The sequence below is a fragment of the Chiloscyllium plagiosum genome, unplaced genomic scaffold, assembly GCF_037043375.1.
Source record: "Chiloscyllium plagiosum isolate Xiang-an unplaced genomic scaffold, Cpla_swu_hap1 HiC_scaffold_27, whole genome shotgun sequence".
In the NCBI taxonomy this organism is placed as follows: Eukaryota; Metazoa; Chordata; class Chondrichthyes; order Orectolobiformes; family Hemiscylliidae; genus Chiloscyllium; species Chiloscyllium plagiosum.
In genome coordinates, this window is record NW_028270165.1 from 39,494,491 (window position 1) to 39,516,597 (window position 22,107).

A 22,107-nucleotide genomic window follows, 5' to 3' on the forward strand; every position below is an offset into this window, starting at 1 on the left:
TCCGCTGCAGCCGGTGTGGCCTCCTCTATATTGGGGAGACAGGCCGCCTACTTGCGGAGCGATTCAGGGAGCACCTCTGGGCCACCCGGACGAACCAACCCAACCAACCTGTGGCACAGCATTTCAACTCCCCCTCCCACTCCACCGAGGATATGCAGGTCATTGGACTCATCCACCGCCAAACCACAACAACCCGACGGTCGGAGGAGGAGCGTCTTATCTTCCGACTGGGAACCCTCCAACCGCAGGGGATGAACTTGGACTTCACCAGTTTCTTCATCCCCCCTCCCCCCACCTTGTCTCAGCCGGATCCTTCCAGCCCGGCACCGCCTTCCTGACCTGCAGTCTTCTTCTTGACCTCTCCGCCTCCACCCTACTCCGACCTATCACCCTCACCTTGACCTCTTTCCACCTATCACATTTCCAACTCCCCTCCTCCAAGTCCCTCCTCCCTACCTTTTATCTTCTCCTGCTGAACACTCTCTGCTCATTCCTGAAGAAGGGCCTGTGCCCGAAACGTCGAATCTCCTGTTCCCTGGATGCTGCCTGACCTGCTGTGCTGTTCCAGCAATAAAGTTTCAACTTTCATTGCTTTGTCCATTATTCCCTTTCACCTCATTACCTATTTTAGAGAAAGAAAAATATTGCATATGTTGAACATTTACTTTTTTTTGGCAATATTTTAAAATGAATAAAGCAGTTCAGTCAACTTCAATCTTCATCCGGTCACTTTTTAGAAAAGGTTTTGAGCACAGTTATAAAATAATAATGCAAGGTTACCTAATTTGCAGCATTGCTGGAGACAGATTTAATAGTACAAGAAGTTATGATCTCCATTCAGTAATGTCTCGATTTGAACATAGTTTAAGTTAAGCTAAGGGTGTTGCAGGAATTGAAGTCATTGTGAAAATGTTACCAGGGAAAACATTGGATAAAAAAAAATTCTGGTTTGAGTTTCTTCTTTGGGTATAAACAGATCCTGGATCCAAGTGTCCTCCCAATCTTCTTAAAATATCCCACAAAATAAACACATAGCAACCTAAATAAATCAGGCCCAAAAGAAATTCAGAACCCACACTAATATATGGCAAGGAGGAAAGTTTTACACTACAGGGCAATAAAGATGGGTTGGTCAGATGGGCAGAACAATGACAGATAGAGTTCAATCCTGAAAAGATTGAGATGGTACATTTCAGGAGGATCAACAGGCAAGGGAGTACATGATGAATCACAAGAACTTAGAATGTACTGAAGATCAGAGAAAGGTATATGTGTTCATAGATTCTTGAAGGCAACAGGACATGTGGATGAAATGGTTAAGGCGGCAGATGAAATACTTGCCCTCAATAGTTAAGGCATTGAACATGAGAGCCAGGAGATCATGATGGAACTGTACAAGACATTCGTTGGGCCACAGCTGGAGTACTGGATCTGGTCGTCACATTATTAGAAGGATGTGATGGCACTAGAAAGGATGCAGAAAGGAATACTAACCCAGGGTGGTGCATGTTGGTGGGTTTCAGCTATGAGAGTGATTAGATCGGCTGAGGGTATTTTCCTTAGAGCAGAGAAGGATGGGTGAGGACCTGTTTGTACAGATAAGACACTTAGGGTCTAGATAGGAAGAAACTTTTCCCCTTGGTGGACGGCTTCAGCAGTTAGGGGGCATAGATTTAAGGAAAGAGATAGGACATTTTAATGGAATTTAAGGAACAATATCACCTAGAATGTGCTGGAGATGGATGAATTTACTTATGGAAGAATTGGTTTGTTTGAAGGGATGGATATAATGAAATAAAACTTGTTCAGAAGATCATTATAATGTGCTAAGAAAAAGAACTGGAGGTAGACCTCCAATAGTGGAAACAATCTAAAGAAGTTTCACTGTCCCATCTGAGAAAAACAATTCTGCTAAACTTCTCAAACGAACCTGAACATGTGTCAGAACTTGTTTGTTTAAAATTAATTGAATCTATTCCAAGTATTTAGGAAAATGAGAATCATCTTTAATATTGGCCCTATTGGCTGCAACCAAAAGTGATAGGAAGCTTTTTCAGTTTCATTGAAATGGAGCTATCAGAGATATTGGCTCATGAGAAGAACAGAAGAGGGTTGTTTGAGCTTATTGAGCAGTTTGTAGACTCAAACAAGGATCCAGAAAACAATTTTCTGTGGCACAGAAGCAAGGACAATTAACAAGGATTGATGTTGGTACTGTGTGTCCAAGTGTCTCAGTCTTCAAAGTTCTAGATAAGTTAAGCTTCTGAAAAATTGAAGGTGTCAAAGGAAGATCAGTGGGGAATCAAGGGTTTTGGGGAAAAGGCAGGAAAATGGAATTGAGGGTTATCAGATCAGACATGATCTCACTAAATGGTGGAGCAGAATGGCCAATACTGCTATTTCTTGCGGTAAATCGATCTGGGTGTTGATAAATGCTTTTGTGTGATTTTTCTTTGTAGTCAGCAACATTTTGTATTTGGAAGAAATTGGCTTTTGTGTTGGATCTCAAATAACGCTTGAGGCTCCACTGAGGGTTGTTTAGCAACTGAGGTTACATATCATCAAGTTAAATCAAAATAAGCAGCAAAATATATGGTAAAAATGTAGGTGTGACTGCTGAAGGCCAAATAAAACATTTTCAGTCGCAAAAATGTCTTTACTCCATAATGTTTCGTTTTACATGCAGTCAGCGACAACCAATCAAGGTGTCGCAGAGTAAAGTTAGGTCTCACCAAGACAGCTGACATGTCCGTACAATACTGTTGTAGCGCTCTTTAACCACAGGGTATATACTAGTGATTCATTTATTTTGCACTTTCCCCAACATCCCAAATTAGGTTGAGGTTTGTGACAGCATCCTGATGGGAAGCCCGATGTAACGTGCTCAGATTCTGCTGCAGTAGTGTGATGTGTTAAATTCCCAATGATTTTCAAAAAAAAGAGTGAAAGGCAGTGGTTGCATGTGTTGACACCACAGGTATTATTTATATTGGCTTTGAGATAGGGAACAACCATCACCTCCCAAATTGTGTTTTGTTTGCACAGCAACTTTGAGTATGAAAAGCATTCTATTTTTACACAGCCTAAATGCATACATCGTTTCTTATCAGCGTACCTTAAAATCAACATTAAAAAGCACAAACAATTCATTTTCACTGTAAATTACATATTTTAAAATCAAATATTGCAAGATGTACAAACACATCAAGAAGTTAAAATTTGTGAAGAAAGCACATCTTTGACAGTTCAGACAGGGAAAAACTTTGTTCTTGTGGTGGTCACTGGAGGCTTACTCGATCAAATATTAACTACCAGTGTATCTCACATAGATGCTGTATAAATCAAGATCTTATTGATCACTGTTGACAAAATTAAACCTATTGACCTGACTCTTTACAAAATAAGAACAGATTTTAGTACATAACATTTTCCCATAATACAGACATTTGCAGTAGTGCAGTTATGTGAAAAGAAACCTGAGTTGTTAATTTAGTTTGTTGCTCCAATTCATAAATGTTGTTTTTATTTATTTTGAAAAATCAACCCTTCCACTCTTTCTAAAAGTACATGACACTTTAATTTTCTTTTCTTTGCCAATTTTCTTTCACAATAAAAGCATTCACTTTTTTGGCATTGGGTGGGGGAGCTCTGCCAGCTGCCAATTTCTTTCTGAAATTGTTTCACTTGACATGAGTCTTGCCAATAAATGACAGCAACAGCAGCAGCTAATACTGATGATAACATTTCAACAAAGGTATACCAAGGTGCTTCACATTATGTATCACCCAAGCTGGAGAAATGTGAGGATCTCCTTCTCGGCCTTTCCCCTCAGCTGAGGTGTGGTGACCCTCAAGATAAACCACCACCAGCCATCTCTAATGAGAGAGAACAGTCTAATCCTCTGGGAAGACTGTGATGAATGTGTTTAAAGTTGAAAGACTGTTGAAATACAAGTGGTTAGCACTGCTGCCTCACAGCACCAGGGACCCGGGTTCAATCCCATCCTGGGGCGACTGTCTGTGTGGAATGTGCACAATCTCCCAGTGTCTGTGTTGGTTTCCTCCGGATGCTCCGGTTTCCTCCCACAATCCAAAGATATGCAGGCGAAGTGAATTGGACATGCTAAAATTACCCATAGTGGTACATAAGTCAGGGGTAATTGTACAGGAATGGGCTTGGCTGGCATACTCTCTACAGGGTCGGTATGGAGCTGTTGGGCCGAAGGGCATATTCCCACACATAGGGATTCTATGACTGTAACAAACACTACATCTGACAAACAGGAATAAAACTAGCCACCAGGATATATGAACATCAACTAGCCACAAAAACACATGCTCCACTATCACTAGTATCTTTACATACAGACAAAGGAGGACACCATGTTGACTGGGACCATACATCCATCCTATGACAAGCCACCATCCAATAAGCCAACCAGAAACACACACAAGAATTCCTTGGAACATGTCATTCCAATCTGGAAATCGATTGATTTGGACCCCATCTACCATGCTCTGAGAAAAATAACGGAAATGATATCACCCATCCTAAAACCAAAAGACATAAATAGAAACCAGTGCTTAACTCGACTCACTGATGTTGTTACCAAGTATGGTGATGAAACATCTGAAAATGATGTTCCAGCTCAGCGAGCAAACTTACATCCAGAATGAGAAAATCCTAGTTGACACAAAGGCTGCCACAAAGTTGGAATTCTCTCCCAGAAATGACAGTTGATGGTGCCCACACCAACATGAATGCTCGCGCTCCCCGCCCCAAGACAACATGCGTCTTACCCTCACAAATATGGCGACCAGTTGCCCCCAGAGGTCCTTCCCCAAGCAAAGTAAACACTGGGCCTGTGGAGCTTTTATTCGCAGCCTCAGGCCTCCCCTAGGACTTTATAAATCCCCAGTCTCCCTCCTCCCGCAGTTCCCAATCCTCCCCTGTCTCACTGTCTCCTCTCGGTAAAAATAATGACTGCAGATGCTGGAAATCAGAGTCTAGGTTAGAATGGTGCTGGAAAAACACAGCAGTTCAGGCTGCATCCGAGGAGCAGTAAAATCGACATTTCGGGCAAAAGCCCTTCATCAGGAATACAGGCAGAGATCCTGAAGGGTGGAGAGATAAATGAGAGTAGGGTGGGGGTGGGGAGAAAGTAACAGAGTACAATAGGTGAGTGGGGGTGGGAAGAAGGTGATAGGTATGGGGGAGGGGGTGGTGGAGTGGATAGGTGGAAAAGAAGATAGGCAGGTAGGACAAGTCATGGGGACAGTGCTAAGCTGGAAGTTTGGAAGTGGGGTGAGGTGGAGGAAGGGGAAATGAGGAAATTGTTGAAGTCCACATTGATGCCCTGGGGTTGAAGTGTTCCAAGGCTGAAGATGAGGTGTTCTTCCTCCAGGCATCTGGTGGTGAAGGAGCAGTGGTGAAGGAGGCCCAGGACCTCCATGTCCTCGGCAGAGTGTGAGTGGGAGTTGAAATGTTGGGCCACAGGGCGGTGTGGTTGATTGGTGCGGGTGTCCCGGAGGTGTTCCCTAATGGCTCTGCTAGGAGGCGTCCAGTCTCCACATCTGGAGCAACGGATACAATAAATGATATTGGTGGATGTGCAGGCAAAACTTTGACGGATGTGGAAGGCTCCTTTAGGAGGGAGGTGGTGAGGGAGGTGGTGTGGACGCAGGCTTTGCAATTCCTGCTGTGGCAGGAGAAGGTGCCAGGATGGGAGGGTGGGTTGTAGGGGGGCATGGACCTGACCAGGTAGTCACAGAGGGAACGGTCTTTGCGGAAGGTGGAAAGGGATGGGGAGGGAAATATATCCCTGGTGGTGGGGTCTGTTTGGAGGTGGCGGAAATGTCGGCGGATGATTTGGTTTAAGCGAAGGTTGGTAGGGTGGAAGGTGAGCACCAGGGGCGTTCTATCCTTGTTACGGTTTGAGGGGTGGGGTCTGAGGGCGGAGGTGCGGGATGTGGACAAGATGCTTTGGAGGGCATCTTTAACCATGTGGGAAGGGAAATTGCAGTATCTTAAGGAGGAGGCCATCTGGTGTGTTCTGTGGTAGAACTGGTCCTCCTGGGAGCAGATACGGCGGAGGTAAAGGAATAGGAAATACGGGATGGCATTTTTGTAGGAGGTAGGGTGGGAAGAGATGTAATCCAGGTAGCTGTGGGAGTCGGTGGGTTTATAAAACGCCGGTGTCAAGTCGGTCGTTATTAATGGAGATGTAGAGATCCAGTAAGGGGAGGGAGGTGTCAGATGGTCGAGGTAAATTTAAGGTCAGGATGGAATGTGTCAGTGAAGTTTGCTCAACCTCCTCGCGGGTGCATGAGATGGCGCCAATGCAGTCATGAATGTAGCGGAGAAAGAGGTGGGGAGTGGTGCCGGTTTAATTACGGAAGATGGACTGTTCTACGTAGCCAACAAAGAGACAGGCATAGCTGGGGCCCATACGGGTGCCCATGGCTGTCCCTTTGGTATGGAGGAAGTGGGAGGATTCGAAGGAGAAAATGTTAAGGGTGAGGACCAGTTCAGCCAGATGAATGAGAGAGTTGGGGACGTCGGGAGAGGCAGAAACTGAGGGCTTGGAGGCCCTGGTCATGGCGGATGGAGGTGTAGAGGGATTGGGTATCCATGGTGAAGATGAGGCGTTGGGGGCTGGGGAAACGGAAGTCTTGGAGGAGGTGGAGGGCGTGGGTGGTGTCTCGAACGGATGTGGGGAGTTCCTGGACTCGGGGGGAATAGGACAGTGTCGAGGTAGGTACTCACTGTCCCCTCTCCCCGGGCGCTCAGGCCTGGTGACCTCTCCGGGATGTTTCCGAAACCTGTTTCTGTTCTGGAGGAGGATCACTGGACCCGTGACGTTCCCTCGGATTCTCTTGACACATGCAGCCAGGGCTGCTCAGTTTTCCCAGCGGGTCCTGTTCTTGTTCCTTAAGCCACCGGCGCCATTCCTCTCCCACACTCAGTTCCACTGCCTTTGTCTCGCTACATGACCTACACTGCACATGCGCCAACTCACAAGGGGCTGGGTGGCCAGACCGTGACGTCACCCCGCGTGTAGTGGGCGCGGTTCGACGAGGCATCCAACCAATCGGAGACAATGGGGGCGGGGCCAATGTGTTCCCTGCTCCCCTCGCCAGCCACCTGAAAGGTGGGTTTGTCTTTAAGTTTTAACGTTGTTTTAAACATTTTCAGTCTTTTCCGAAATGTTATTCCAGACCTCGAAGGCTGAAACATTGGAAAACTTGCAAACATAAAACGAAGGGATACTAAGAAAAATGAATAAAGATAAATTACCAAAGAAACCTTGCGCAAAATATCAAAAAGAATAGCAAAAGCTTCTGTTGGCATGCTAAAGGGAACAGAGTCGCTATGGTCCCTTGGAAAATGAAACCAGTGAGTTAATAGGAGGAACACTGAAATGGCAGAGATGCTAAGTCAATCCTTTTCCTCAGTTTTCAAGCTGGAGGACAATAGTACCATTCCTATTGGAACGGGCAAGTCAGAGGTGATAGAAAGGATAGAACTTAAACAATCAACGTTGAGAGGGAAAAGGTACACAGCAAACTATTAGGATTGAGGGCAGACAAGTCCCCTGGGCCTGACGGCCTACATGCCAGGGTTCTAGATAGACTTTAGTAAGGCGTTTGACAAGATTCCCCAAGGGAGACAGATTCACAAGGTTAGATATCATGGAATACAGGGAGAACTAGCCATTTGGATACAGAACCAGCTCACACGTAGGAAGACAGAGGGTGGTGGTGGAGAGTTGCTTTTCAGACTGGAGGCCTGTGACCAGTAGTATACCACAAGGATGGGTGCTGGGTCCACTACTTTTCATCATTTATATAAATGCTGTGGATGTCAATATACGAGGTATAGTTACTAAGTTTGCAGATGACACCAAAATTAGAGGTGTAGTGGACAGTGAAGATGCTTAGCTCAGAGGATAACAGGGTGGAGTTTAATTTAGATACATATGCGGCACTGCATTTTGGAAAAGCATATCAGAGGAGGACTTATACACTTAATGGTAAGATCCAAGGGACTGTTGCTGAACAAAGAGACCTTGGCGTGCAGGTTCATAGCTCCTTGAAAGTGGAGTCACAGGCAGATAGGATAACGAAGGTGGCGTTTGGAATGCTTTCCTTTATTGGTCAGAGTATCAAGTATTGAAGTTGGGAGATGATGTTGCAGCTGTACAGGGCATTGGTTAGACCACTTTTGGAATATTGTGTGCAGTTCTGGTCTCCTTCCTGTCAGAAGTTTGTTGTGAAACTTGAAAGGGTTCAGAAAAGATTTAGAAGGACATTGAGCTATTGGGAGAAGCTGAATAGGTTGGTGCTGTTTTCCCTGGAGCGTCGGAGGCTGAGAGGCGACCTTATGCCCGAAACGTCGATTCTCCTGTTCCCTGGATGCTGCCTGACCTGCTGCGCTTTTCCAGCAACACATTTTCAGCTCTGATCTCCAGCATCTGCAGTCCTCACTTTCTCCTCAAAGACTTCAACCTACTGCAAATCCTCTTACAAGGATGCCTTCCTTGAAGAAGCTCTCTTCCTCCCTCTACAAAGATTTCAGTGAGTCCCTCTCTCACTGCACCCCCCAGGTCATCTCCACTTCAAGTGCCCTGGCAGGTTACTCTGATATACTGCTACAAAGTGGTTTCCTTTACACAAAGGTTTACAAAAACATTGCATGTTCTTAATTCGTAAGGAAGAAAAGTTAATTGACAGGTCCCTGTACGCTTGACTAATCACTCCTACAGGCCCTAAGCCATTCATCAGGTGAGAAAAACATATCCAGCCGAGTTAGGTGCCTGCTAGCGAGATAAACTCCCATCATAAAGAGGTACCAGTCTGAGCTAATTGGAGAGTTCCTAACCTTGCACAGGTCACAAGTCAGATACACTTATTTTCCAAAACGGCTTCTTAGCAGGAGGGCAAACTTTTGACCATAAAATGGCTTCCTGACACATTGTGCCTGAATCTCTTCAATGTTAGGCTGAGAATAATTTCTAAGCTAGGAGTAAACTCCTGCTTTTTAGGCACTGAATCATACTGTACCTGAAGCTGAGATGTTACCAAAAGGTTGCATTTAAACTGATTCATTAGTCTTCGAATTAAACATGTTCTCTTTTCAGGGTTGTGATTCAAATAAGACATAAGATCTGATTAGTTGGAATTGACAGTGGGGTAGTCTGAAAGGTCTGTAGAGTGGTCTGCAAGAACAGCAAGTAAGTTAAAGCTTCGTCAATGTTACCTTTTACAGAGTTCATATTTAATAACCGGTAATGGCTACTCAATACCATCATAAAGTCTCAAAAATACAATTACGTTCAATCCAAAGCAGGTAATTTTTTAATGGCTTCGGGAGCCCCAGCGCTACAATGGTTTCTCTCTCTTGTCCTTTTGAACTCTCAAGTCAGGGACTTTTAACAGCAAAGGTGTTTTTCCCTCTGTTTGCCTAGCTTGCAAAGGGTAATAGGAATCTATTATAATTAACAGGACCTGACTGTCAATTACAAGGTTTTTGACAGTACCAAGTTTCATTTCGGGGTCAGAATCAAACGCTGTCATTAATTTCACAAGGGAACAGCCATGAATGTTATCACTCTGTGTCCTATTTACACAGATTCACTGTTAAGGCAAATGTACTTAATTGCCTTAGGGTATCCTGTTATCATTTGGTTATCTTCTGCATACCTTGAGTTCTCCCCTTTTACCAAGCCTCCCTGCCTGTCTATTTTCTAGTGTGCAGCAAATGTGCTCTATAATTCAACATTATATTTTCGTTTAAATGTTTAAAAACAAGTTTTATGCTATAGACTTTCTTATTCCCTTCTTTTGTTATTTCATGACAACTACTTGGCTTATAACAATAATTAGTCCATTCAGTCAATTTGTATTTTCAAATAAGTCAAGTGCCTTCTCTGCCAGGTCATCGTCCAGAGAAGCAGAGTCTGAAAGATACTGGATTTCAGCATGGAAGTTCAGGCATAGAGGTAGAGGGTTAGACAAGGGTCAATTAAGCAGACTCTTCTTTGGCTTAGGTGAAAAACAATGTACAGTCCATTTCATGCATAAGCGGACGACAGTGTATGTTCCTAGGATGAGACCAAGGACTATCAGTACAATCCATCCACACAGCGATCATAGCCAGCAAGTAAACTTCCATCCATATGAATCAGACAACAGTTGGGCAAGTATCTTCCCTGCATCTTGACCAGTTTTGTTGATCACATCTGTGTTGTCCGTAAGATCAGGACATGGTTTAGTAACAAGTTCATTTATGAGAACACAATCATGGGGAGGATCAGGCAGTTCAAGCGGTTCTTCGTGCAGGAATGTAGAGGGTTAATGTTAGAGCAGGATTTAAAGGAGAGAAACGGATTCAGAAGTAATGAAACCTCACAGCGACTGAGACGAACCTTAACGAGGTGTTGAGTATGTTTAGAAATCAGCAAGGATACTGCAGAATGCGAGGTACAGACTTCTACATTTTGATGTAAAGTTTTATTAGAGGCAGCCACTACCATAGTATGGATGGCAGAGAGAATCTGGGTGCAGGAAGGCATACCTTGAGCAATGGGGTCAAGTTGAGTAGAAAAATAGGCAATAGGGCGCCAAGAGGAGCCATGCTGCTGGGTGAGAACAGCTGAAGCACAGGTATCAAGGATGGCAACATAAAGATGAAAGTGGCAGACATACAAACGTCGGCCTAGCGTGAGTGCTGAAGAGAGGGCAATTTTAAGCTCCATAAAGACTTGTAGTTGTTATGGGGTGAGTTCATACCATTAAGGCTCATTAGACGAGGACAGGGGAGATAATGTTTGGGTCAGAAGGGCACAATTAGGAATCCATTGTCGGCAATAATTGATGAGGTTGAGAAACTACCTTATGTTTAGGAGTGGTTGGAGGGGCAATACAAAGAATAGGATCAATACGTTCAGGTGTCAAACACCAATCGAATTCAGAAATGAGAGTACCTAGGAATTTAACTTCTTTCTGATTAGTCTTAACTTTGCTGGGGGGTACAAGAGAGCCACATTGATGTGGATGGTTGAGAAAGGTAGTGGAGTCAGTGTGATTGGACACTTTGTCAGGGTTAGCGAGGAGGTCATCGATGTATTGAACTAGGGTAGCGTCTCCAGAAAATTCAAATAATTCAAGCTGGGCATGAAGAGTCTCTGAAAAGAGTGTCAGCGACTGAATAAACCCTTGAGGTAGGCAAGTCCACATATATTGGTGGCCCTTAAAAGGAGACAAAAATGTATTGGGCTATCTGGATGCAAAGGAAGACAAAAGAATGCATGTTGGAGGTCAACGATAGTGAAGAGCTTGGCATCAACTGGAACTTGGCTGAGGATAGTAGCAGGATTAGCAACTGGAGGATTATGAGCCTCAATGATTTTATTTACTTCACGAAGGTCGTGAACGACATTCAGGACATCCCGGTGTAGGGATCGGAAAGATAGGTGTATTGACAGAAGAATGGCATGGGACTAGAAGGCCTTGCTGTAGAAATAAAGCAATGACAGGTTGAATGCCAGCTTCACCTTCTGGTTTCAGGGGGTATTGAGATATAGACAGGAGGACAGAATTAGATTTGATCAGAACAATGATGGGTGGGACCTTAGCAAGGCCCACTTGTGTTTTAGAGTCCATCCAGACTCCAGGATATACTGCGTCCTGCGGGTGATGGTGGGCATGATGATGATGCAGGCTGCCATGAATCGACTAAGGTTGTGCATAAAATAGGATTGATCCTTGAGTGAGCGGCTGAATTTCACGGCAAGTTTGATCAGCATGGTCAAAAAGAGTCTTAGTTTCAAAACCTACTTCTTAGGTTTATGTTCTGGGTTCAAGTGAGTGGTGACACAGGGGAAAATGAGAGGGACAGTTTTCCAGCTATGAAGAGGAACTGACACCAGCTGATCTGATCTCACCAATCACCCAAGCGTGCTGAGTCGTGCCCAGTAAGGGATTATAGTATCTGTTCAAACCTGAGATCATTCCCGGATGAGTCATAAGCTAAAATAATGTGGGGGTGAGGGACGTTATGTAAAATAGGATCAAAAGCATAAGGATCCAAATCAAATGACCACCGAGGAGGCTTTGGTTTGGTATTGATGCATTGAACAAAATGAGGTGGATCCTGAATCAGGATACCATCATCATGACATTCAATAGTAATATTTAGAGGACAGAGGAGATCTCTAGCGAGTAGAGGGATACGTAATCCATTAGTAACAACAAAGCAAAAAGGGAGCGTGGCACAAGTTTTCCACACCACTGTCAGAGGGACAGCGTATGCATGTTTATTAGAAGAACCATCAAAACATTGCAGGATTTCATCATCGTCCGAGATTTGAAAATCAAAAGCATTAGAAAGATGGACGGGAAGTGATGAAACAGTGGCTCCTGTGTCAAACATAAATTCAATATCGTGGCCATTATGGTTAAGAATTAGCATAGGTCCATCTTCTGGGCTAGCGGTAAGTATGGGAAAATTCAAAGCAGGAAGCTGCTCTATATCCGGGAGTCAGTTTTGAAAAGGGTTTTGTGCAGTAAAAGGGGCAACCTGCTGAGGTCACTGGGGAGGGAGACCAGGAGATTGTCTGTTGTTTTTACTGCGGTGATGAACCAGGGACTGCTACGGAAAGGGCAGTTCTTGGACCAATGTCCTGGTTCACTGCAATTGAAACAAAGGTGTAGTTGTTGGGGGACTCTAGGGGGTGGGGGAGGAAGTGAAGAGTAATGAGAGGGTGTATAGGGGCATCATGGACTGTTGGGGAAGGATACATAGGAGGACCGCAAGGTCCATTGGGATGTTGTGAATACACAGTACCATTTCTACTGTCGTGCCATACTGGACGATAGTATGAGGGTTTCATTTGCTAGCTTGACTGACCTTGCAGACGTAAAGGTCTTCTTTGAATACTGGGTTTAAGGTTAGCCACTGTAGTTTGGGCAAGTTCTGTCTTGACCGTGCCGATGGTAGCCTTACTCTTGGGATCCTTTAGTTCTCAGAAGTAACAAACCTCTCGGCTGAATTGTGCATCCTCAGCATCTTGCCGGTGGTTATTGTGGGTTTTAATAGCTTTCTGTACCTGATCAGGTAAGAATCATACATAGGGCATTAAATTGGGATGATCATTCTTGTAGGTAGTTAGTGTCACCAGAGGAAGCGCCATAGCATTCCTTAAAACAGGTAAGGAACTCCTCAGCCTCTTCGCCTGAGCTGGGTTTACATGTTAAGATTTTACCCACATCAACTACACGATGCACTGCTTGATGGAGACAGGTAATAATCCAATCTGATAGTTTCCGCCGGGTGCCAGACTACAAGCTGGGTATGATTATTACCTTGTAAAATTTCTCAGAACTCGCCCATTTTTCAGGCAAAAAGCTGCATTCTGAGGTGAATTAGGTCTTGGGAGGCAGCATTATAAATGGTCTTAGTCCTATTAATGTAATTAACAGATCCCTCAGGATTCCTTCCATAATCTGCAGCCTTATTGATAATGCTTGAGAGTCATGAGGTTTCCATGGTTGATAAAGATCCATAAATTGGGCTTGTCCCGGATTCAGAGCCTGTGGGTTAGGGGCCTCTTCTATTCGGGAAATTTCTTTTTGGCCCTCCCACATCAGGGTGAGTGCAAGGTCTGATATTAAGGTCCTGAGACTTTGATTGCAAATCATCAGTGTCTTCGGGACTTATTAGTTTTAGTTTAGGGGCAGTGGAAATCAAAAGGAGTCTCTTCAGTGTTTCTTCCAGGTTTTAATTTTAATTGACTCCTAGTACAGTAGGCACCGGGTTTGTGGTAAGCCGAATTCTTATTCGGCAGGACAGCTGGGGGGAGGTCATGAGCCTTGGCACGTTCGTCATCAGAGTAAGGGGGGAGGGTTCAGGCAGGGAACCGGAGGTGGTCAGCTGACAGGATTAGAAGCATAAAATATTTCCTCCTCCGAATCAATATCTCCCCCACCATCTACAAACGGATCAGGATTCTTTTGTAATGGGTCTATGGAAGAGGGGAGGGTGGGGTATAAGGAACAGTCCTTGTCAGCTTCGTCCTGCGCAGCTGCAATTGCAGTCTGTTGTTTGTTCATCAGTTTCCTTTTTCTTTGGTGCCCTTGACGTTTCAACGTAGATTCTGAATCTTCGCGTTTTTTAAATTTTCTCCCTTGCCTATCCCAATTCTGCTTCTAAATCATGTGCTTCACATTTATGTTTTAGTTCTGTCCAATTTAGTTCACATCCTTCCTCAGTTAATGGACTAACTCCTCTTTTAATACAGTTTTGTCTCCATGATGATTGCATGGATTTTTCCCATTTTTCCCCGACCTACCCTTTTCCACTCTGATAAGACTTCTTTCTGCTTACTTCCCTTTCTTTTTTCCCAAATCCCTTGTTCAATTTTAGTGAATAGAGTTAAATCATGTGCGCCTCCTAGAGACCAATCCTTATTCTGTTGAGCAGCTGCAGCTGATATTCTCCTTAATTGTTTCTCATAATTAAGGATACAGACTTGTTATTTCTGTTAGGGGACAATTGTCTTCCATCTTATCTAGGGGCACACTCGTAGTTATCCGACCTACTTTAAATCTTCACAAAACTACTGATCAACAAGGGCTCCAACCCCACAAAGTACAAACGCAAACATTCATTCATCAACAAGCAAATGTGCATCCAAACCAAATCTCACAGGATTAAACTTTCTGCAAGCTGCAGGGAATCAGTGCTGAGTCTCTGTCTGTCTCACATGCGCAATCTCTCGTACATACACATGAACATTTTAAGAGAAATGAGGCACTCACATTCCAGATTTCTCATAAATCCTGGATGTGGCACATAGTTGCTTAACCAAGTATGCAAGAATTGTATCACTGGCCAGCTTTTTTTTGATATAAATGACAAAAGCAGCAGCCACCCTCTATTTCATAAATGAGGAACACCCAACAGAACAAAACTATAACTAACAAACAACACAAACAGCAAAGCAAGACAAGCCAAGATGAATAGATACAACAGAGAAGATAATCTCGACTTAAAACGTTCACTAATCAACAACCCGACAATGAACAACAAGACTAATGATTTCTGCAAAACATTCTCAACATTGTAAAATCCTGACAGTTTCTGTTTTTAGTCCTATTTAAACGATCTCATTTAGGGTTCCGTCAGGGTACCGAGAGAGTGAAATGGGGGAAACACCACACAGATGTAGACAGAGAGTAATTAAGGTATAATTTTACCTTTGGGCCCATTGGTCTTGAGTCCAACCCTTCGATGGAACTCCTCTTTTCCAGTTTCACTCAAATGTAGCCCTTGTTGGAACCCTGCTTGCAGCGCCAAATTGAGACAGCCCAGGGAGTCCCTTGTGGACTCAGACCTGTCAGCCTATCTTGGTTCATCCTGGAGATCGTACTCTTTGGAAGTCTGGAATAAAAATAAAACTCTTACTGACAGTTTAGTTTAATTTTAAATTATCCCCTTCATTAATACCATCACCGTTACAGCATAACACTGATACCTATAAGACAAGCTAACTGGATTCTATTAACCCAGAAGAGTAGCAATCACTCTTCTTCCAAGAGCCCTGGCGGGCTACTCTGTATACCATCTTTATACACAAGTTTTTTTACAAAGGCGGTGCTGTGACAAACACGCTTTCTTTATATGAATTTTTTTTTACAAAAGCACTGCATGTTCTGAACTAGACAGATAACAGTGAAAGGGCTGAAAATGTGTTGCTGGAAAAGCGCAGCAGGTCAGGCAGCATCCAGGGAACAGGAGAATCGACGTTTCGGGCATAAGCCCTTCTTCAGGAATGAGGAAAGTGTGTCCAGCAGGCTAAGATAAAAGGTAGGCAGGAGGGACTTGGGGGAGGGGCGTCAGAAATGCGATAGGTGGAAAGAGGTCAAGGTGAGGGTGATAGGTCAGACTGGGGTGGGGGCAGAGAGGTCAGGAAGAAGATTGCAGAAGAAGATTAGGAAGGCGGTGCTGAGTTCGATGGATTTGACTGAGACAAGGGGGGGGGGGAGAGGGGAAATGAGGAAACTGGTGAAATCCGAGTTCATCCCTTGTGGTTGGAGGGTTCCTAGGCGGAAGATGAGGCACTCTTCCTCCAACCGTCGTGTTGTTGTGGTCTGGCGATGGAGGAGTCCAAAGACCTGCACATCCTTGGTGGAGTGGGAGAGGGAGTTGAAGTGTTGAGCCACAGGGTGGTTGGGTTGGTTGGTCCAGGTGTCCCAGAGGTGTTCTCTGAAACGCTCCGCAAGTAGGCGGCCTGTCTCCCCAATATAGAGGAGGCCACATCAGGTGCAGAGGATGCAATAGTTGATGTGTGTGGAGGTGCAGGTGAATTTGTGGCGGATATGGAAGTTTCCTTTGGGGCCTTGGAGGGAGGTGAGGGGGGAGGTGTGGACGCAAGTCTTGCACCTCCTGCGGTCGCAGGGGAAGTTGCCGGGAGTGGAGGTTGGGTTGGTGGGGGGATGTGGATCTGACGAGGGAGTGGTCTTTATGGAATGCTGATAGGGGAGGGGAGGGAAATATATCCTTGGTGGTGGGGTCCGTTTGGAGGTGGTGGAAATGACGGCGGATGATGCGCTGTACATGGAGATTGGTGGGGTGGTAGGTGAGGACCAGTGGGGTTCTGTCCTGGTGGAGGTTGGAGGGGCGGGGCTCAAGGGCGTAGGAGCGGGAAGTGGAAGAGATGCGGTGGAGGGCATCGTCGACCACGTCGGGGGGGAGATTGCGGTCCTTGAAGAAGGAGGCCATCTGGGTTGTACGTTTTTGGAAGTGGTCCTCCTGGGAGCAGATGCGGCGGAGACGAAGGAATTGGGAGAATGGGTTGGCGATTTTACAGGGGGCAGGGTGGGAGGAGTGAAAGGCAATAATTCGGGAGAGAAGTAATTGATACCGAGTTTCATTTCGAGGTCAGAATCAAACACTTATTCATTTCACAAAGGAACTGCCGTGAATGTGATCACTCAATATCCTGTTTATACAAATTCACTGATGTTAAGGCAAATGTTCTTATATGCCTTACCCTCCCTGCCTGTCTATTTTCTAGTGTGGAGCAAATGTGTTCTATAATTCAACATTACATTTTAGTCTAAATGCTGAAGGACAAGTTTTCCTTACAAACATTCTCACGACCCCTTTCAAAGTTTCATAAGTTCTTTCCTATATCAGGGGGAGCAGAACTTAACGTAGTTTCCAAAAATGCCCTAACCAATGTACAGCCACAATATGACCTCACAATTCCTTTATTCAATGCTCTGACCAATAAAGGAAATCATACCAAACGCCTTCTTCACTAGCCTATCGACCTGCAACTCAAAGATCTCTTTGTTTAGCAACACTCCCCTTAACTGTCAGTCCTGCCTGGATTGCTCAACCAAAATGCAATACCTCATTTCTCTGAATTAAACTCTATCTGACACTCCTCAGCCTGTTGCCCACCCCAAAAATTCTAACTTATAGCAAACTCTCTTTGCTCTCTTCTACCCTAGAAGCTGAAAGTCTCCATACCACACAGGCCCCCTCTGTTTTCACTTTGCTGAACCGAATCCCTACTCTGAAGGGTCAAAATACTGACCAGCCGGGACAGAGTGGACGTTGGGAAGATGCTTCCATTGGTAGGAGAGACAAGGAGCGGAGGGCACAGCCTTAGATAAAGGGAAGATGTTTTAGAAAGAGAGAAGGAGAAACGTCTTCAGCCAGACAGGGGTGAACCTATGGAATTCATTGCCATAGACAGCTGTGGAGGCCAGGTCACTGAGGATAGGCAGCAAATTTTGAAGGTGAGAGGAGAAAGATTTTAAAAAGACTTGAGGGGCAGCATTTTTTTAAAAAAAGAGAGTGGTTTGTATGTGGAATGAATGTCCAGACATTTTCTCACCTTCCCCACCCCCCCCCCCCCCATAAACATCCACTTCTTTGTTGCTCAAAAATCACATGAACTCAGCCTTGAATATATTCAATGACCCCTTAACTGCAGGAAGAAATCCCACTTCTGAACTCAATTCCTCTTGCTAATGTACAACTTGCACTACTCATTGCTCGCTGCACCTGACAACTGGCATTGTCTGGTGAGGAAGGACACTGAGGCCTGAAAATGTGTTGCTGGAAAAGCGCAGCAGGTCAGGCAGCATCCAAGGAGTAGGAGAATCGACGTTTCGGGCATGAGCCCTTCTTCAGGAAACTCATGCCCGAAACGTCGATTCTCCTGCTCCTTGGATGCTGTCTGACTTGCTGCGCTTTTCCAGCAACACATTTTCAGCTCTGATCTCCAGCATCTGCAGTCCTCACTTTCTCCGAAAGGATGCCGAGGCCCCTTTGTACATCCACACGTCATTCCTGATAAAGGGTTCATGCCCAAAATGTCAATTCTCCTGCTCCTGGAATGCTGTTTGAGCTGCTGTGCTTTTCCAGCACCACACGTTTCGACTCTGATCTCCAGCAACTGCTGTCCTCACTTTCTCCATATCCCAAAACAGTATATCAACATTTAAACAAAGCACCTCCTTTCTGCTTTTTTTTTTTACACAGCAAAAGCTCTAACTTCACATTGGCCACGTGTTTGCCAGTTGTGGTCTTCTCTACACTGGGGAAACTGAGCATAAACTTGGGGACCAGTCCGCAGAGGCTGACCAGACCTCCCAGTCGCCACCCATTTTAATTCCCCTTCCCACTCCATTTCTGATATGACCATCTTTGGCCTCCTCCATTGCCACAACGAACCAAACCGCAAATTGGAGGAACAACACATCTTCCACCTGGGCAGCCTACAGCCTGGTGGACTCAACATGGAGTTCACCAATTTATTTACCTCCCTCGCCACCCCTTGAATTCCTTCCTAGCCCCTCCCTGCCGCCACCAACCAGATTCCTTCCTACCACTGACCTACCAGGTTGTACCCTCTACCTGTCCCCGCCTATCCCCAATTCACCACCCTGCCCCCAGCACATCATCGTTCTGCAGCTCTCCCTACACCCATCCCCAGTCCTCAACAAGGGTGACACCCAAAACATCGACTTGGCCTCCTGATGCTGCCTGGCTTGCTACGTTCTTCCAGCCTCCTGCATGTCTATTTTGCCAATTAAGTCACAGACCTGGCCCAACTTTTCCCAAGTCTGTCCCCTCCCTGGATTCACTCCCTTTCCTTTCAGTTGCAGCAAGTCAACAATTGAACATCACAATGGAAAATAAATGGAAAAGGGGATGAGAAATGAGTGTGTCGTACTCTTGGTCAATCAAAAGAAGGTCTCACACCTTTCTTGTTAACCATCCCTGGGAAGAAGGAGGCAACACAATAAGTTGTTTCTTGGGACAGGTAAGATAATGTTATTTTACAATGGTGTGACAAAAGGACAATTAATTCTGCCTGTGGAAGGAAAGCCCTTAAAATGAATGGGGTGCCATTCGTTTTAAGATCAGGTGAACTTAAGAGGCACAGCATTGGCTTAGAAATGAGAGATTCTTGACACACACACAGCCAAAATCATCACTGTCATTATTATCAAATTAGAATTTAGGTTGGATAGGCTGGGATGTTTTTCCACTGGAGCAGAGGAAGTTGAGAGGCAATATTTTCAAACCATGAGGGGTAGATTTGGGTTAATGGTAGCTGTGCAATGTTTTGGTGACACCGGTGAACATGGCCGTGCTTGTTAACACAGGAACGCACACAATATGCTCAGTGGCGCTGCTGGTATTATTGACAGATTTTAAGTGTTCAAATGCCAATAGGAGAAAAAAAAAGGGTAGAACCATAATTGTTTTCCCCATACAGCACAACATTTTATTGCTTTTCCATCTTGTCTGGCTGCTCAACGTTTTTGACTTTTCCCCAGTGTCGGGGTGAAGTTCAGAACGAGAGGGCATAGGTTTAGGGTGAGCGCGGAAATATATAAAAGGTATACATAAGGGGCAACTTTTCCATGCAGAGGGTGGGGTGGTGTGTGTATGGAATGAGCTGCCAGAGGAAGTGGTGGTGGCTGGTACAATTACAGCACTTAAGAGGCATCTGGATGGGTATATAAATGGGAAGGGTTGAGAGGGATATGAGCCAAGTGCTGGCTAATGGGACGAGATTAATTTAGGATATCTGGTCGGCATGGAGGGGTTGGACCAAAGATGTCTGTTTCCGTGCTGTACAACTCTGACGACTCTAAATAATACAAAGTATAATTTGACAAATAACAAGCTATATCCATGTTAACCAGGCTTAGCACACCACATGCTTTACTAACCATTCTCCACAGGTCCTGCCCCTTCAATGACTGAGGAACATATGCTGGTGCATAATCTCCTTCACTAGTATTTACACACTAGTCTAAGGAATTGCACAAGTAACAGTGAGGGTAAACAGCACAAGCGCCAGTAAAAGCAGATGGAAAGTGAGTGTAAAATGTCACTATGACAGGACAGGCCCCACATTCCTTCCCCTCCGTCCCCCCCACAACCTGCCTCACCTTTCACCTCCCGGGCCCAGTACCTTCCAGGTGGCCCCATAGTTGACACAGGGGCCGCCCCACGACCAGTAGAACTCCACCACCCAGGCGGCCGACGAGTTCCCAAGCAGGCCCTCAACCCCATCCGCCTCCAGAATGCTCACCGGCTCCTGCCTGCTGTACAGCCGGCCGGTGTGGCCGTGACACAGCAACTGCGCCAGGAAGGCGGCGGTGCCCAGTGACGGGTGTCTGCCCCGGGCCGCACGGCGCCATTTTCCTAACGGCCGCCCTCCCGCCGCTTCCCCGCTCGAGCGACTTCTCCTCCCAACCGCCTTCGCCCCCGCGTGACGTCTGCACGGGGGATGGGCGGGGCCGGGGGAGCCTCACCGTCACCAAGCAACAGCCACCTCGCGCTACAACTGCTCATTCACAAAAACAAACTCTCCTGTCTCGCTCTGCAGCTGCAGGGGGGACACTGCCACGTTTCCAGGAGCCCTGTCTACATTGGGAAAGCTCACGGCTCAATTTAAACAGATATTCCCACATCTAACGGAACGGTGTCATATCTAAAGGGGGCAATCTGCATTTTAAAAGGCATGGACATTTTAACGGGCTATTTCTGCAAATAAAGAGATTTAAATGGACAAGATTATATTTCAAACGGATGCGTGCACATTAAAAGGAATATCTTAATATGTAAAGTGACGCAGTCATATCTAAATGAATCTACATTTCGAGGAGACGTTGCCCTATTTATAAGCAGAAATATCCCTTTAAGAGACAATAGGTGTGAATTCTGTCTGAGTCCCAATGTTGTCAGACTGACATTTTTCTTAGAAAAGTTCTGCATTTAAATTACATTCTCGAGAAGGTAATTTATAGATAAGGGTGTAGGTTAGGGTGGATTGGTTGTACTATATTGCCCATAGTGCCCAGGGATGTGCCAGTTAGGGTGGACTGGCCATGGGAAATATGGAGTAATGGGATGGGCATGGGTGGGATGCTCTTCGGAGGGCCAGTGTGGAATAGATGGGCTGAATGGCCTGCTTCCACATTGTCGGGATTCTATGACTCCTTCCACAATGGAGCATTTTATCTGCATCTATCCTGTCAAGCCCCTTTCAGAATTCTATTGGTTTCAATAAGATCACTTCTTTGGTTCAGAGACATATAGCACAAAAACAGACCCCGTCCAACTCATCCATGCCGACCAGGATTCCCAAACTAAACTCGTCCCACTTGCCTGCAATTGACCCATATCCCTCTTAAACCTTTGACAAAGGGTCAGTTAGACTCGAAACGTCAGTTCTTTTCTCTCCTTACAGATGCTGCCAGACCTGCTGAGATTTTCCAGCATTTTCTCTTTTGATTTCAGATTCCAGCATCTGCAGTAATTTGCTTTCATCCCTCTTAAACCTTTCTATTCATGTACCCATCCAAATATCATTTAAACGTTGTAACTGCCCCTACATCTACCACTTCCTCAGCAAGTTCATTCCACATGCAAACCACCCTCTGTCAAAACATTGCCCCTCAGGTTCCTTTTAAATCTCTCTCCTCTCATCTTGAAAAAAATGCCCCTAGTTTTGAGCTCCCTCTTTGCTGTTCACCTTACCTCCACTCCTCATGATTTTATAAATCTCAA

General features: G+C 45.2%; 1 protein-coding gene across 6 annotated transcripts in view; it reads right to left on the reverse strand.

The window, feature by feature from the left end:
* The window catches only part of LOC148143694 (uncharacterized), a 32,270-nt gene extending 11,519 nt beyond the window's left edge, over positions 1-20,751 (reverse strand). Inside the window, exons 1-2 of one of the 6 annotated variants that reach the window (XM_087974445.1) lie at positions 20,627-20,751; positions 15,258-15,441 (exon numbers count right to left, since the gene is read on the reverse strand). The gene's annotated coding sequence lies outside the window, so the exon portion shown is untranslated. Of the gene's footprint in view, positions 1-4,609; positions 4,765-4,799; positions 4,825-6,765; positions 6,953-15,257; positions 15,442-20,483; positions 20,571-20,626 lie in introns of those variants that run through there. The other 5 variants (XM_087974446.1, XM_087974450.1, XM_087974451.1 and 2 more) reach the window with 5 other exon arrangements.
* Between the last annotated feature and the right edge of the window lie 1,356 nt (positions 20,752-22,107).